At 29.5% G+C, this 18224-nt stretch overlaps 1 long non-coding RNA gene and 1 pseudogene across 2 annotated transcripts; both read right to left on the reverse strand.

Annotated features, from left to right (window-relative positions):
* Positions 1-9384: 9384 nt before the first annotated feature.
* Positions 9385-13168, reverse strand: LOC148581685 (uncharacterized). Its single transcript, XR_015908740.1, has 3 exons — positions 13003-13168; positions 12829-12922; positions 9385-9494 (listed from the first exon to the last, which is right to left on the reverse strand). It is a non-coding gene; the product is annotated as an uncharacterized LOC148581685 (long non-coding RNA).
* Positions 13169-14378: 1210 nt separating this feature from the next.
* Positions 14379-17056, reverse strand: LOC107623860 (uncharacterized; annotated as a pseudogene). Its single transcript, XR_015908724.1, has 6 exons — positions 16906-17056; positions 16404-16509; positions 15685-15790; positions 15518-15599; positions 15223-15306; positions 14379-14930 (listed from the first exon to the last, which is right to left on the reverse strand). The product of XR_015908724.1 is annotated as an uncharacterized LOC107623860 (transcript).
* Between the last annotated feature and the right edge of the window lie 1168 nt (positions 17057-18224).

Here is an 18224-nt window from a genome sequence, read left to right on the forward strand (position 1 = left end):
CTTGTTTGTAAAACTGAATCTCTTGTTTTTTTCTCATAAAGTAACTACTTAAGTGAAGATATTTTTGTACTAAGATAATAGTTAACAACTTTTAAATAGTTTATCATGTTTATATAACTACTACATTTTTATGTATAAAAAAAAGTTAATAATAAGAGTAGTTTCTGAACATATTAATTTAATACCAAAATTTTAATTTCTTTAATTTAATCTTTAAAAGTGACAGTTGTAACATGCATGAGTTTTTTAATTATTTTTCATTATCAACGTGTTGATGTAGTATATCAACCACACATAACGAAATGATGATATATACTTGATATGTTAATATGGACCATAATATTATATGACAAAATACAACTTGTTTGTGCCTCATAATTTATATAATAATATAATATTGACATCTTGAGGCACACATGTAACTTTTAGTATTAATTTAAGAATTAACTTACACAAAAATTTATATTAATATTGATAATAAAACATGATTCTGAAAATTAAATTAGATTGGCCGATCGATCGAATCGATCTGATCGTGAATTAGTAAATTTTACGGTTCTGTGTATATTAAAAAACTATTATTCTAAAAAATGTTAAAAAATTGTTAAATCAGACGAAAACCAAACGGTCAAACTGAATCAGAATCCAGTCAATTTTCAAAAAAAAGAGTCAGATACGCACACGGTGAAAAACCTAGTCCCTTTTTCCCTTTCTTCTTTTATTCAGAAACAAATGGAGCCAAAAACCCCTAGCCATCACCACAGGCACAAGAAGTGGCACATTGTCGACCTCCGTCACACTCAAAGACGTTATCCATCCATCCGTCCACCCCCAATCCAATTTGTTAACCGCATCACAAAACACTAGTTACGAAACTCTGTCGTCGCTATGCCAAGGAAGACGACCTTGAACTTCCGTCGTGTTGTCACCATCGTCTATTGTCGTCTTGTTGCCGTGGTCTGTCGCCGTCCGTCCTCCTCTGCGATAGAAAGTCAGTGACTCAAAGTTCACTTGTTCTTCATTTTTTTAATCTTTTTTATTGCCTGTAAACTTGTTCGCCGTGATTTTCATCGTTGGCACAGCTGCGTCCACAGGGTGGGTGAAACTCTCCTAAACTGTTTCTCTTCGGTGTTGCCATCCTTAAGAACAAGGTTACCGTTATCTTGAAGTTGAGCACTTGAGATATTGGTGACATGTTTAGTTGAGAATATGAGGTTTGTTGACCAAATTATATAATTTCTTCTGTCCATTACTACGAGGTTGTCATCTTTGTGAATCTTGATAACCCCTAAAGAATCTTTCACGACTTTATCTTTGTTTGCTATCCATATGATGTTGGATCGGTTAGATTAATAAACTAATGAATCAATAACTATAACAGTTGGATGACAATCCGATTCTTACACCCTTGCAACAAAATAACTAATTAACTTTCATATCAGTAATCATCTTAAACCATAGAAACTAGTGCAGATTTGTCCACGATCTTACCAAGTGTCCTTAATAATTAATTAAGGAAAGTATTTACTATTTAGTGTACTATTCACGAGTGAAGCAAATGTATGTTTGATTTAAGTGTTTAGAAACATGAATATATGTTCAAAAGTCTTGAACGTTAGATCAAACTTGTTTGGATGATTTTTTTTTAATATGATTTTTATTCTCAAACGTACATTTACTTGAAGCAATTTTTGCTTTCCATTTTTACCGTTGAGAATTGATTGCAAAATTTATTCTCTCAACTATCTTTATTCACCTTCTTTCTTTTATACATACACCATCATCTTTATTTTATGAGAAAGTATGAGGAATTAATAGTTTTAGTGTAAAATGTGTACAATGGACTTAAAAAGAAAGGTATTTTAAAAATTAAAAATCAAATTTTTAATTAATTATTTAATAATTATTTAAATTCAGATTTTAAAATTTAAAAAATTAGGATTAGTAGTTAAATTCATTCAAACTACATATAGTCCCTACACCCAAACTCTAGCAGAGTCGTCACCCTCCATCTGCTATCTACACCTACTTTGCACCTCATAGTCCCCCTCGATCTCTTCTCATAGTCGACGGCAACCATCCGACGACCAGGTAACCCAAACCTCAGCACTGCCGTCCCCTTCCTGAAGCAGTGCCATCCCCCTTTCGTAGTCAGCGACGTCCCGTCCTCCCGGAGCAGTGCCGCATTGCCCCCCTTCGCCGTCGGAGCCTCACCATGAATATAACTCTTTCCTTCCCTTCACGTAACCATGCCGCCGACGCTGCCATAGCCAATGCCGCCACGGGTTCCCGCATATGCCGCCAAAAGCTAAACGACGCTGCTGTTTGAATTAACAGTGTAAGTATGGTAGATGTCACGTACGCGTGCTTGAAGACAATATCAAATCAAACACTCAATTGCTTACTTTTGAATCTCACTCATGTCTCCTCATCTGTTCAAGTTTTTTTTTTCTATTTTTTGTTTCTCCATTTTTATGGTTACATCAAATCATAAGACTTGTAACACTCTACCACACAGAGCTTTACGCTTAAGCCGTAAAATAGATGTGACGTGGTATTACGACCTCTAAAAATAAAAAGTGTACATATAATAGCAGAAAGAATATAATAAACTAGGAGCTTTAAAGAATAGAAGAAATAAAAATTGCGATATAAAAATGCAACGCTCAGAAAACGAGTTAATTTGCGTACTAAGAAAACTATAGCTATCAGTTATAAGATAACAAAAGTGAGAATAGAGGGCCAAATATACAAAATAACAAGCTCCTAACTCAGCCCGCGAAGTCAAAGCTGGCCGGAGAATATATACACATATATATACATATCCAAAACCCAAATTTACATAAACAAAATCCTGTCTCTCCATAAGCCTCTAAGAGGGTCAAAAGGATCAGGTCATGCGGAGAGGAAACTAAGTACGTATATATACATAACTGTACAACAAAATAACCCGATAACCACTCCGCTTCAGAAGTCCAGACGCTTAACGAGGTGCCTCTCGACCTGCTTTTGAAAAATAACAACATAGTATGGGATGAGATCTAGAGGTTCTCATCATGGTAAAGGTGCCACACATATAAGATATAAGGTCCTGGAAATGCCAGAGGCAATCCTAGAACGCCGACACTCAGATTATAAAACTTAAAGTATTATACAGAAAGTCAGAAACCATAAAAGGGTGGTTTTCTAAGAGTATCTAGGCCTAACTTAGTTTAATCTTAAATCTAAGTCCCACTGCCCTTCCTCCATCTCTGTCAACATATCACAGACAAACAAGCAGATAAAGGCAAGCACAAGAAGGTTACAAGTACTGCAGGTAACAAATATACATTTAACATAGCAAATACACTTAGGTAGACCTAGTTAATGCACAAACAAGTAATTCAAGTAATATGCACATGATGCATGCCTCAGTTATCAAGCCAACCCGACAAGTCTGGTTTGCTAAACCTTTGGACTGTCTCCCGACGTGCATCCCCATGAGTCTATGATAGCTTTTTCTCACATATATATATATATATATATATATATATATATATATATATATAAAATCGCTCAATGAGGTACCATTCTCAGGAATTTATAAGTGCCCAGTCACCCTTACGTCGTAGGGTCAACAGAGTATCGAGTTTTCAACCTGGTACACGTGGCGGCAAATCACGGTACTTTATCCAGAGAATCTCGTATCTCAGATAATTTGATTATTCAAGCCAAATATCATACATAATCATTCATTTGATTATTCAAGCCAAGTATCATACATGATCATCCGTAACATTTCGTAATCAATTTATCACTTTTCAGCTTTACATCACCTCTAAGTTATCCTCATTTCCTAACTTCATCTAATTATCAGGTTTAATACTATTATTTATGACTAAAGGAATGGAAATAGAGGTTTAGAAGTTTGAAATAGGGTTTAAAACTCAGAAAAACACGTTTGCTGAAACAGGGGCTACGCGTACGCGTGGGAGTGTAATAAAGCAGCTCGCGCACGCATCCCCTTGTCATGCGTACGCGTAGGTGAGTACCTCATATCACGCGTACGCCTGAGCTATGCGTACGCGTGGACATGCATGTTGGCTCATTGCGCGTACGCATAGGACTATTCGCGTACGCACAGTCAAAAATTGCATGCCACGCGTACGTGTGGATGTACATTTTTCCAAAAAAATCATATCAACCAGAAAGCTACATAATCATGAAGTATTCACCTGCATAATTACATATTCCACACCAAAACTTCCGACGAGCATAACTTAATCGTTTTAAATCGTTTTTCTTCCATTCTTCGAATGGCATAAACTTCACAAATCCAATTTTCATTTAAAACAAGTTGGAATCAATTTGGAGTTTCGAAAGCCAAGTTATAGCTCACCGAAGTTCGATAAAAAAAAAAACAATTTTCATCATATTTCAAAAACCTCAATTTTCTTTAAACAATTTCAATGTTCACTTCCATTACCTACATACAGCACAAACATACAATATATAACAACTCCAAATCACTCTACTATCCATAAATCATCATTACCATCAATCAACAAAATTACATACTTCCTTCAACAAAATTACCACTATTTTGCCATACATACATATGCAATCATTACCACCAACTTACCAACAACACCACCAACAGATACATAATTTTTATTACCAATCAATACTATTAATGCTAAGCATCCAACATACATAATCTTTTCAACCTATCCTATAGTTCTCTAGCCTAAGTTTTCACAGAACATTATATGTTAAATGCAAGAAACCTAAACCAAACATTGGCCGATTTTCTACGTATTGTCCGGCACAACTTACTAAAATAAACACAGCCCCCAAAAGTCCAATAAAATAGCTTCCTCCAAGTTTCGATATTCATAATTTCAAACTCCAATTATTTATTCACAACCTAATACACATTTATAACACATATATATCCAATTTAATACCCAAGGCATAAATTCAATAAATTAAATAGGATTTATGGTATCCTCATCTTACCCAAGCTTCATATAAGTAAGAGTGAATATTTTTCCCAAACTAATTAGATCTTAAAACATCAAAAAGTAAAGAAATTCAATACCTTTACTTAATTTAATGAAAATTGGGGAAGAAGAGGCTAAGAGTGAATAAGTGGGTTACCTATAAAATTGTTCCAATAGAAACGTAGAGCTCGACACAGTGGTCGCGTGGCCGCAAAAAGTACGGCGATCGGAGCTCAAACAGAGGAGTTACAGTGATTTAAAATCAACGTAAGGGTTGGAAGTGTTTTTTTGTTCTTCCCCTTCCTCTGCTTGCTGCAACGTGAAAATGGAAGAAAGGGGAAAAGAGTGGGTTCACTTAATATGGTTTTGGGTTGGTTTGGGCTCGGTTTAATTGGTTCGACCCGTTTGATTTAATTTTGGGACGAATTCTTCGAAATTAGTGTCAAAATTCTTGTTTCAATGAATTCTATCCTAATTTGATATAATATTCACATTCTAATTTTTTTTATTAAAAATTAATTTATTGGCTAATTATTTACTAATTTAATGGAGTTTACAAGACTCATGTGTCAAACTATACTTTTTTCTTTTTTTAATAAAAATTAAATTGTTGGATGATCATAGTTATTTCTTCTATTTATTCATCTTCTTCTTCTATTTTAATGGTCAATTTAGGATGGTCAATTAGTAAGTATGCGAATAGTTATTTTAATTTTTATGTAGATGATTATTTTTATTGGATTTGGTTTAATTATATATAATTAAAATATGTTAGATGTTTAATTCATTAGGTATGCGGATGATTATTTTTATCCTTAAGTGGATGGTTATTTTTACTAAAGGTAAGTGGCATGTGGTAAGCCAAGTAGTAACGGTGAAATGGGATGATTATTGATGAAGGTGGGGTGGCTGCCAGTTGAAAAAGAAGAGAGTATTGGAGTGAAATATTTTAGTAAATTAGGATTTCAGATGGTTATTTTTTTGAAATAACTAACTGAATTTTTTAAAAATTTAAAATTTGAAATTGGGAGATTTAAAATTTGAAATTTTATGTGAAATAATTGAATGAGAGTTTTTGAATTTATTATTTATCTCTATTGGGTTAAATAACTAACTCATTGTATATATTGTCAAAATTCCTAGCTCTTTAGCAAGATTCTTATTTTATTTTTCAACTATTCTTCTTCATTTTTCTCATTTTTTCTACATCCAAAATCATCTTCATTTTATTTCTTAACTATTCTTTTTCACCTTCAATCTTCATTTTATTTTATGCATCTTATTATTATTTTTTTATAAATTTGTTTACCTTTTATTATTATATTTTATAATTATTAGATATTATCAATTATGTGTATATATATTGAATATTATGTATAATTTATTATAATATACATATAAGTATATAACATTTAAGATAATATTTTATTATAATAATATATTATAATTTAAAATTTTGTAATATAAAATTATTAAAATAATAATATTAAAAATCTAATCTAATTTTTACTCTTTTAGTAATAATTTTACATTTAAAAATAATTTTAGTCATTATTATTTAAATAATATTTTATAAATTATAATTATTTTTAAATTAAAATATTCAAACATAAATTACATTAAAACAAACACAATTTTAATCAAAATCAATTTTAATATAATCAAATTAAACTTAATTCCAGTTTATAAAAACTAAACCAAACACACAGCAAGAGGTTATGGTTTTGGTAGCACCATTAATACGAGAACGTGGTGACATGCGTGGGGTAGCTTGTCACAATACGACAATACAGAGTCAAGCAAAGCAACGTTATCTGTCTGCGTCACATACACATGCATGCACGCAAATCCTCCAGGTACTTTATTATGGTACCTACATTATTAATTCTGGTACCACCGTCATGGATCATCAACAAGAAAATAACTCATTTCATCTTTTCCCCCTTCCTTCAGCTATTCATGGTAAGTATGTATTAGAGCAGTGATTAATTTCTAACAAACTTATAAGTTATAACACTTCGATGCGTAACCTCCTTTATCCAAAATAAAGATTAAATAGCCCCAATATGTGGATCCTTTGAATATTAAAAAAATATAGAATTCAAAATAATGTGGCATCATATAATAGGGGATCTACAAATAATAAGTGGTACCACAAGTTAGCATACAGATATTCACAATTCACTACTTGATCGTTGTCATTAAGAGAGAGAAGGGGGAGAGGGAGGAAACATTCTCATGTCATCGAATCTCATCAAATTTAAATTTTACAATCTAGTTTTAGAATGCAACAAATTATATATACACTCAATATCACATATATTAAAATATAAAATACATATTAAAAATGTGCGATAAAACAACATAACACATATATTTATACATAAATATATAATAAATTAATATTTTTATTCGTAATAACATTATGAAAATATAAATTTTGAAAATTACGATTTATTCTGTTCTAATAGTATATAGATTATGTATGGCACAGAAGATTTATAAAATCAAACTACTTTTACAAAAAAAATTGTAAATTGACAAAAATCTCTGACTAAAAATACCAAGGTATCTATAGATAAAAAATTAAATAATAAGATTTTTAGTTATTATTTTTATATGGAAAAGTCAAATTTTTTATTAATAATTAATTTTAACATTCATTATCTAAAATTTAAAATAATTTAACATGTATATTTTTATATTTAATTAAGTGTTAACTGTTAAGTCTATTGCACAAATAAAAATAATTAATTTTTATACTTGCTATTTAAAAATAATATTTTTTTCTCTCTGTGTATATAAAAATATAATTAGATATTAGTATAAAAAATTATACTGATAGTTATAAAATTAACTCAAAACTAATTTTTTTAAAATAATTGAATCTTGATTCTAACTTTTAATCATAACATTAGTATTCTCTCCAAATTATATGTAATAAATATTTGAAAGAAGAGAAATAAGAATATAGATTAGAAAGATAAGCGGTAAAAATTTAAAACTAAATAAAAAACTAAAAAATTATGTATATAATAATAATAATAATAATAATAATAATAATAATAATAATAATAATAATAATAATAATAATAATAATAATAATTTTTATTTAAATTATATTATTTTGTTAATTTTGTTTTGTGTAGAAGAGAAAGATAGAAAAAATAGAGAATGAGAGAAAAGAGAGAGAAAGATAAAGATGAAGAATGAGAGTGAGAGTGAGAGTGAGAGTTTGTTAATTTTGGAAGAAAAAATTTTATTTTAATTGTAATAAAATATCGGATGACATATTTTGATTTGTCAAATTACTAATATAAAATATAAATTATATATAGAGTAAAAATAGTAGAGAAAAATAAAAAATAGAGAGAGGTAGATGAGAGAATTTAGAAAATAAGTTTATTAATTTTTTAAAAAAAATATTTTTTCTCAATTTTAATAAGAGAGTGTCATGTGACACATTTGATTATTAAATTAGATATATAGTAATATATGATACATAACATAGGTATATTTCAAATTCAATTTTAATATTTCAATTTTAATTTTAATGCAATTAAAGAATATCATGTTGCACATTTTGATTGTCAAATTAGTAATTAGTCATTGATATTGATAATGATATATAAAATAGATAGAATGGTTGAAGGAATGAAAGAAATAGAGAAAGGAAGAGGGAGGAGGAGAGAACTCTTTAATTTTGGAGGGAAAGATTTTATTTAAATTGCAATAAATGAGTGACATGTAACACGTTTTGATTGTAAAATTAGCAAAGAGGAGGGAAGAATTCTTTAATTTTGGAGGAAAAGATTTAATTTCAATTACAATGATAGAGTAACATGTACCATATTTTGGTTGTAAAATTAGTAAGAGAAGAGGAAAATTTCTTAATTTTGGAGAAAAAGATTTGATTCTAATTACAACAAAAAAGTAACATATGGCACATTTTAATTGTAAAATTAGAGTTATAATAGATATGCCAATGAGCCTTGGCTCTAATGGCATATCTCCCCCTTCCCACCTCAAAAGTCTAAGATTCAAATCCTAGAGAATGCAATTGAGAAAAAATGTGATAAAATGTGTGAGAACTATGTGAATATGTTGTATACCTAGGATTGGGGGTTGTCCAATCCACCGACAAAAAAAAAAAGAGTTATAATAGATATAATAAATAATTTAATAACTAATTTTTTATATACTCTTAACATTTTTGTAATTCCCGGTGTTTAAAGATGCTTTAATTTTCATATTCAACTTCATGATTATTGATACCATTTTTGGGAATTTTAATTTGGCAATACAGGCCAGAAAATTGTAACCATATATACAAATTACAATATATAAACAAAAAGCAGCACATTTTTTTTATCAAACTTGGAAACCAAGCTTTGAATCATCTCTCATGGTAGCAGTCCTGCGAAAGGGCAGAAGCTATTCAAGTATTCATCATCATCCTCCGGATCGAAATGCTTAACCTTCACATCTGCGTTTTCTCCGTACTGAATGTAGCTGTCAATTTGGGCCAACGCATATCTATTATATTTATTATTTATTATATATTACTAATTTTATAATGGGTAGTGTTAGATAAACAATGACCATCTTAAACAACATGAACAACCACTAATCAAATAAAAATACTACACTTCCAAATTAACTATCTAAATCTTAATATTAAAATAATCATCCGTACACCTAATGAAATGAACATCCGATATATCTATTGTTCACATTGTTTAATATTTTCATTGTCTACCTATACTTTTCCTTTTACCATTAGAATATGTCACATGTACTTTATCATTAGAATTGAAATCAAAATTTTTCTCCAAAATTAAAGAGTTTTCATTCCTTCCTCTTTTTTTCTCTATTTCTCTCCTTCTTCCATCCATTTTATCTATTTTATAAATTATTTATCAATTATAAATTTGACAAACAAAATATACAAACATGACATTTTCTAATTATATTAAAATTAAATATATATATATATATATATATATATATATATATATATATATATATATTACTAACTAATTTAATAATTAAAATGTGTTCTATGACACTCTTTTATTTAAATTAAAAAAAATATTTTCTTTTAAAATTAATACTCTCTTCTTACATTCTTTCATCTATCTTTTTTTCTTTTTCTATTTTTATCACTAATAAATCACTATTTCATGGTTTATCTTGTGCTCAATTGAGTGGTTTTTATCATCTCTTTACCTACTTATTCATACTATTTGCATGGTTTTACATTTGCCTTCCTAATTATGTGCTTTGATTGAAAACATGTTTCTTTGGCCTTAAGTTTCCTATGATTAAATCCTCTCTTATTACCATTAGATGCCTTGATATGTGTGTTAAGTGATTTCAGAGATTACAGGACAGGAATGGCTCAGAGGATGGAAAGGAAGCATGCAAAAGTGGAAGGAATACAAGAAGTTGGAGAAATTGCTAAGCTGTCCAGCCTGACCTCTTCGCACTCAAACGGCTATAACTTTAGCTATAGAGGTCCAAACGACGCGGTTTCAGTTGAGTTGGAAAGCTAACGTCCGGGGCTTCGATTTGATATATAATATGCCATAGTTGCCCTAACGCTAGGCGACGCGACCGCGTGCTTCATGCGGACGCGTCGCAGTGACGAAAAAAAAACTAGCGTGGGCGTGGCAGATTTCTTCTCCGGTGATTTCTGGGCTGTTTTTGACTCAGTTTTCAGCCCAGAACACACAGATTAGAGGCTATAAAGTGGGAGAATGCATCCATTCATAAACAAGCTTTCAAATTCACAATTTTAGGATTAGATGTAGTTTTTAGAGAGAAGGGTTATCTCCTCTCTCTTAGGATTTAGAATTAGGATTCTTTTCATTTTATGATTATTTCATCTTTTGCGATTACGGGTTCAATGTTCATTTTATTTATTTTTCTGATTTAATTTATGAACTTCCATGTTAGATTTGATTTCTTTTGTGTATGCAATTCGAGGTATTTTCAGATTTAATTTTGCTTTGCTTATATGAATGCTTTTAATTTAATTTAGATATTTTCTCTTTTGGCTTTGGTTAAATAATTGGTGACTCTTGAGTTATCAAACTCATTGTTGATTGAAAATTGGAATTCTTCAAGAATTAATTCGGGTTCCAATAACTCTGACTTTTCCCAAGAAAAGACTAGGACTTGAGGAATCAGAATTAATTCATCCACTTAACTTACCTTCATAGTTAGAGGTTAACAAAGTGGGAGAAAGATCCAATTCCCATTACAATTGATAAGGATAACCAGGATAGGACTTCCAGTTTTCATACCTTGCCAGAGTCTATTTTATAGTTATTTATTTTATTCTTATTATCATTCAACATACTGCTTCCCTACTTTCAAAACCCCCAATTTACAAGACTCATAACCAATAATAAGAACATACCTCCCGCAATTCCTTGAGAAAATGACCCGAGGTTTAAATACTCGGTTATCAATTTTAAAAAGGGGTTTGTTACTTGTGACAACCAAAACGTTTGTAAGAAAGGTTGATTGCTTGGTTTAGTGACTATACTTGCAACGAGAGTTTATTATAACTTCTAAACCATCAATCTTCAGTTCTTTCAATCACTCTTCACACACTATATATAATTTATAACTTATATTTTATATTAATAATTTGACAAGTCAAAATATGTCACCAGATATTTTTTCATATAATTAAAATAAATTTTTTTTCCAAAATTAGCAAACTCTTTCTCTTATTCTTCTTCCTTATCTTCTCTTTTTTTTCTTTCATTCTCTATGTTTCTTTATCTTTTTGTTTTACAAAAAATAAACTTAACAAAATAATATAATTCAAACAAAAATATAATTATTTTATATATATATAGTTTTTTATTTAGTTTTAAATTTTTACTGCTTATCTTTCTAATCTATATTTTCACTTTTCTTCCTTCAAATATTTATTACTAATGTTAGAACTAAAAGTTAGAATCAATATTTAATTGTTTAAGAAAAGTATTGATTTTGAGTTAATTTTATAACTATTAATATAAATTTTTTTATGCTAATATCTAATTATATTTTTATATATAGAGAGAGGAAAAATATTATTTTTAAATAGTAAGCATAAAAATTAATTATTTCTATTTGTGTAATAGACTTAATAATACCTAATCAAATATAAAAGTATACACATTAAATTATTTTAAATTTTAGATAACAAATGTTAAAATTAATTGTTAGTAAAAAATTAAACTCTTTCATATGAATATAATAACTAAAAATGTTATGATTTGATTTTTTTTTATATACGAAGATCCTAGTCTTCTTAATCGATGGAAATTTTTGTCTTCTATGACTTTTTTGTAAAAATAATTTGATTCTATAAATCTTTTATGGCATAATCTATAATATAAAGATAAAACCGATATTATTTTAAAAGATTTATATTCGCATAATGTTATATTATGAGTCAAAATACTAGTTATATACTATAAATGACCAGAATTCAGTTAGTAAAAATTCATGATTTGTATACAGTTCCCAAGTTCTAGATGATAGATTCCTAACTAAAATCACAGGTCTTTTATATGTCCCAATTAAACTATGTAAAGGAAAGACATTAAAGTAAAATGCAACCTATAAAAACATGTAGAACCACAAGAAATGCAATCTATAGAAATGTTCAATTGAGCCTACTTATTTTTTCCTCTTCTGAAAATTCCATATCCAACCCCTTTGCCATTATTCATCCACTTGGATGTTTCTTTTATCTCAAACTTCTGGATTCTAGGTTGCTTCAATAATCATATGCAATGTTCACAATATCAGAGTGGGAAAAAGAAAATTAAAGGACACTTACCAGATCAATCAAAGCTTTATTTAATTTTGCAAATTGAGGAGCCATCCGTTGATTCAATTCAGACAGCAAAAAGGTAGGCTCTGGATCCAAGAATCTAAGAGAAAAAAAGAATAAATGACTGGATCAGAATTAAAATGACTAAGTGATGAGAAGAAAGTTATTAAGAGTACTTACTCTTCAACATCCTTTTTTTCAGTCACAAGGTCCAATTTTTGATAGGATATTAACATGTGGTCATTCCAGTTGAACCATTGCAGTTTGCAGAGAGGCATGCCATGCACCCGCTAACAAATTTTGTCACATCAGACGCAAACTGGAATGATTTTAAAATCACTAGAGAATCAACAAATACAATCAGAATAGCAACCATTGGTAATACAAAGTAATGTTAAAGAATTGATAGCATAACAGGAAGGTGAATTTTATGGTGCAGAAAGAAAACGATTTTTACACCAATAGAATACTTGTGGCATAATATAGAATGAACATGTGGACGTTTGAAACTGACTGATGGTTTAGTAATAGAAAGAAGGACAAACAGATTATAATTTGTTGCAGTGTGTTACCAAAGAAATTAACAGTTTGATTTAAAATGTAATTATAATTTTTAATTTATTTTTGATGGACCATGTGAATTTGTTGAGAGAGGTTTTTGTTTGACCAATAATCATGAAGCACAAGACGGGTGGGATACAGTGTTTTCTAGAAGTCTAGTGAGAAAGAAAAGGACCAAAAATTCGAAATTTTTGCCCAAAAAAGAAAAAATCTGAACCACATTTTTAATATTTATCTATCTAGTAGATTTTGATAAATATGTCAGGGTCAGTTTTGATTAAGTAATTGGATGATCATAATCTGATGTTTGGGTAATATATATATAATTAAAATATCTTGTTTCAAAAGATATTATATTATAAAGTAATTTTATTACAAAAGTTGACATTCAATATTTTAAAAAAAGGTTAGTCGAAAAATAATTTATAGACTTAATATCAAAATGTTTAAAATGAAATGAATGATAGTAAACAACAAAAAAGTAATGTAATTGATGCTAAAAGACAATATCACCCCTAGAAAATGAATACAAATGAGTAACAAAAAATCGGGAGAATAAATTTTTCGTAGTTTAATTTTTAGCGTAGGTTTATTAAAGACTACAATTTGTAAAAGTGGTATATCTTTTGTTTTTTTAGATATAACGCTAATTTGATAAAACTTTTTAAGTTTAAAAGTAATTTATTAAAATTAATTTTTGAAAGAATTTTTTAAAAATTGTAGCATATATATTTAATAAATACAAGTAACAACAATTATATTCAGTAAAATAATTTTAAAACTTAAAAAGTCATAATATAATATAGTTAAATAGTATTTATGTCATCCATTTTGAATGAATCTTTTGAAGTAATATATTAAATTAAACTATTAAATTATTTAATTCAAATAATTCACAAAGTTAGTTTGCTTTGTTCAACAATATCACAATTTTTTTTGAGAGAAATATAAACGCCCAAAAAAAGTACATATTCAATAAGTGATAATAAATTATATTTTTAATTAAATGTAATTATATTTATTTGAATTGTTTTTTCAAAACCAAATAAATTAACAAATCACATATGACAAATTAAACAACCTTCTATATATCTTTTACATTTTCAGCTTCTAAAATTGCTGGATATAAACATTGCCCTTAAATTAAAAAAATACGCTCTTCAAAACAAAATCCTCAACATTCAGCCCAATTTCTAGGCACGTAACCATGATATCTTCATTAAGCACTAATACACATAATTACACAAGGAGACTGTCATAATCCCAACGTGATAAAAACTGGACATGCCCTGCACATCACCGGTCTTGAGCTCCTCAGACACGTGTCTTGAGCTCCATCCACCACTGCACTTCTACATGTGTAGAAGCCATAAGAGCTTCTACACCAGAGTCGCCGCCTAAGAGGAAACATGATATATGTCTATATGAACAACTGCCACAAACCTGTGAATCAAGCAAGTACACAGCACATGCATTAAAATTTGTAAGTTTCAAATGCTCCACAAAATTCTTTAGCACTGGGACATGTGAACAAAATTCTATCTGATCTGGAAAAAAAAAAAATAAAAGAATGGTGAATTGACTTAGAACAATTTTGTTGGGTCAAATTTCAACCAAACAAATTTATAGGTGGAAAAAATAAAAACAATTATAAGAAACATAACAAACTTGCCAAACAACTGTTTTGATAAAAAAAGACATATTTCATTGTTATCTCATGTACTCACGCAACTGCATTTATAACAATATTATCACCTCACAATCAAAGTTTTCCATTAAGTGTTAACATTTGCAGACTAAGTACAAAACAGAAAGGTACTAAGAGATAAGAATGAATACTTGGGCAGAAAGACCAGATAATCATCATCTAAATAATTTTCCAGTTGCTCATTAAACCAAAGGTCCAGATTATCTTCAGGGTGTCTATATATAATTTTTAAGGTAACAAGGGTTGGTTTTATCAAACTTTTGACAATGCAAATAAGCGAAATAAGCAAGAAAAGATTGCAACATAAAAACAGGTGTTACTCACTTATACTAGCAAACAAAGTCACTTACCTATCAACACAGCATGAACAACGGCATTGGCTTAAAAGTTAGAACAGAAAAACTTAAAATCAATACAAAAGAATACTCCATGCTGTATATAGGACTGCCGTTGGGACTTAGCCCAAGTTCCTCCATAACATCATCAAGGGAAATAAGTTCCCTTATATCTGCAACAATCTTGAAAGTAAAACTGTTAGGCTCCACAAAACCGAACAACTGAATCTGTAAAAGTAACAAATCATTTTATTTTACCCATCGCAACAGGATACTCAAAATTTTCAGCAGCAGGGTCCAGGATCACAATATACATTGTGCGCTGAGCAGCGCAGTGTTTGTATAAACTCGAACAATATGTGGACTAATAAGAGAAAACAAAATCAGACACTCAGACGAATCTTAATAGATTCACAGCTACAAGAACCCACTTTTAAAAAAGCAAAATTAAAAGAAAGAAAATTGCAAACAGAGTTTAATCTTGTCCCACTAGGTGTAGTTAGCATACAAAGATTAGACAATACACAAAACAACAAAGACAACAACAACAACTAAAGTTAGATACATGGAACAACCAATGCTATTGTGCCCGGTCATAAGTCATCTCTGTGTTTATCCATTCATATTTAAATCTCTTCTAATAATTTCTGCTAAAGTTTTCTTTGTTCTTCCTCTCCTCTTCAATACATCATTTGTAACTAACTCTGCTTTAACAAATTTTTTCCTAAGGTCTCCTAAAGATCACACTCAAAACACACTATTCCATTCACCATCTGCACATCAAAGTTGGAGGTCATTGCTTGTTGCTTCTTACATTCACTACATTATTCTAGAAAATGGCTGAAGCGTAATTGTGTAAAGTGCCAAACAGTATAAAAAAACTTTTCTTTTGCTTGACAAAGATCATGCTAGAATTTCTCCATTCATTCAGTGTCCTATCATAAGAAACACACAAATGAGATGATACAGTAAATTACCTTGCCACTGCCAGCAGGACCTATAACAAGTTGTGCATAACCCATAACGCTTTGGTATAATTTGAATCCTGAGCAATCTCCCCTGACCTCTCTCAAGCTCAGGAAGCTGAAAGACAATTAACGGCACGAAAGGAATCAAGAATGGCAACAGCAATGTAAGCAGTGCACCAAACAACAATGGAAATCAACAATTTCAGGAAATCAGAGTAGTCCATAAACCTGTAAGTAATTGGGAAACATCAAAACCAAAAACAAAATAAAAAAAATGATGCTTCTTAATCATGTAAAAAAGAATAGTAATTTTAGCTCTATCTATGGACAAACTATACTGGCATTAGAAATTGAGGCTCAACTTATACAATATTGCTGAACTAAATTAAAAATAAATAATAAACCCTAAAATTAATGGCACAATCAAAGGGTCGTTTTTGTTTTTGTTTTCTTTTACATTTCATGGAGGACGATGGTGAATAAAAGAAGAAGGAAAAGAATGGAGCCTTACTGAGTCAAAATTGTTCAATGATCATAGCAACTGAGAGAGAAAGAGAGAGAGAGAGAGAGAGAGAATTTGCAGAGGGCAGACAGGTTATGGTGTTCAACTGAAGGCATTGATGAGAGAAAGAGAGGGTTTCTCATTCCACGTAATGGAGTAAAAAAAGTGCTAGTATATTTCCTTTTTTTTTTTTTTTTTATAAACTCGTGGAAATCATTGATATTAATAATGATAAATTATAATTTTGACCTTCAAAACATTTAATTTTTTATGAGATGATTCTCCAAGTAATAAAATGATATTTTGATCATTTTAAATATGATCAAAATTTATTATTTTTTAATTCGTGGTAAAAAGACATCCATATTTTTTTAAAACATATAAAAAAATATTTACAAAGTAAGAAAATAAATTATTTTTTCAAAATAATTTGAATTTTTTGTTATTTACATAAAAAAATATTCAAAAAAATTTTCTTGATCTAGATTTACTCAAATTTAAAAATAGAAAAATATTATTTTTTAAAGTAAGTTTATAAAATATTACATCAAAAATTATTTTTAGAACCTTTTTTACAAATATATCTCCCTCTATTTGGTAGATTTTATTGGATTAATATCATTTTGTTACTATTAAATTTTATTAAATTTTTTGGGATATTATAAGGACTGATGTGATACAGATAGTGGTTAACTTTTTTCAGAGAGTCATTTAATGAGGGCTTCTAATCGTACCAATATTTATTTGATACTAAAGGTCTCTAATGCTTATACTATGAAGTAAATTTGTCTTATTAGTTTGAGCAATATCTCTATAAAATTAAATATCATGGATAAAATTATTAGCCCAAATCAGAGTGCATTCATCAAGGGTCGACTTATTAGTGATAATGTGCTAATTGCTCATAAGTTCATACATTTTTTAAAGAATAGACAGTTTAAAGATAGTAAGATGGCTCTCAAACTAGATATAAATAAGGCATATGATACAGTGGAATAGAATTTTGTTTGGGCTATGTTGGAGAAGATGGGTTTTTGCAAAAAGTAGGTGGACTGGATGAAGGAGTATGTAATGACAATCTTTTATTCTATTACGGTGAAAATGACAACTTTATGGTTTATTCAAACCATGTCGAGGATTACGGCAAGATAATCTCTCTCTCTCTCTCCATCTATTTCTTTTTTGTGCATAGAGACTCTTCCATCTGCTCCATAGAGGAGAATAGAGGCAAGAAATTATTGGCTTGAGACTTAATCGCATATGCCCTGCTATTAGCCACCTATTCTTTGTGGACAACTCAATTCTATTTGGTAGAGCTACAAAGGAGG

Source organism: Arachis ipaensis, chromosome B10 (assembly GCF_059453495.1).
Source record: "Arachis ipaensis isolate K30076 ecotype BB chromosome B10, ASM5945349v1, whole genome shotgun sequence".
Classification (NCBI taxonomy): Eukaryota; Viridiplantae; Streptophyta; class Magnoliopsida; order Fabales; family Fabaceae; genus Arachis; species Arachis ipaensis.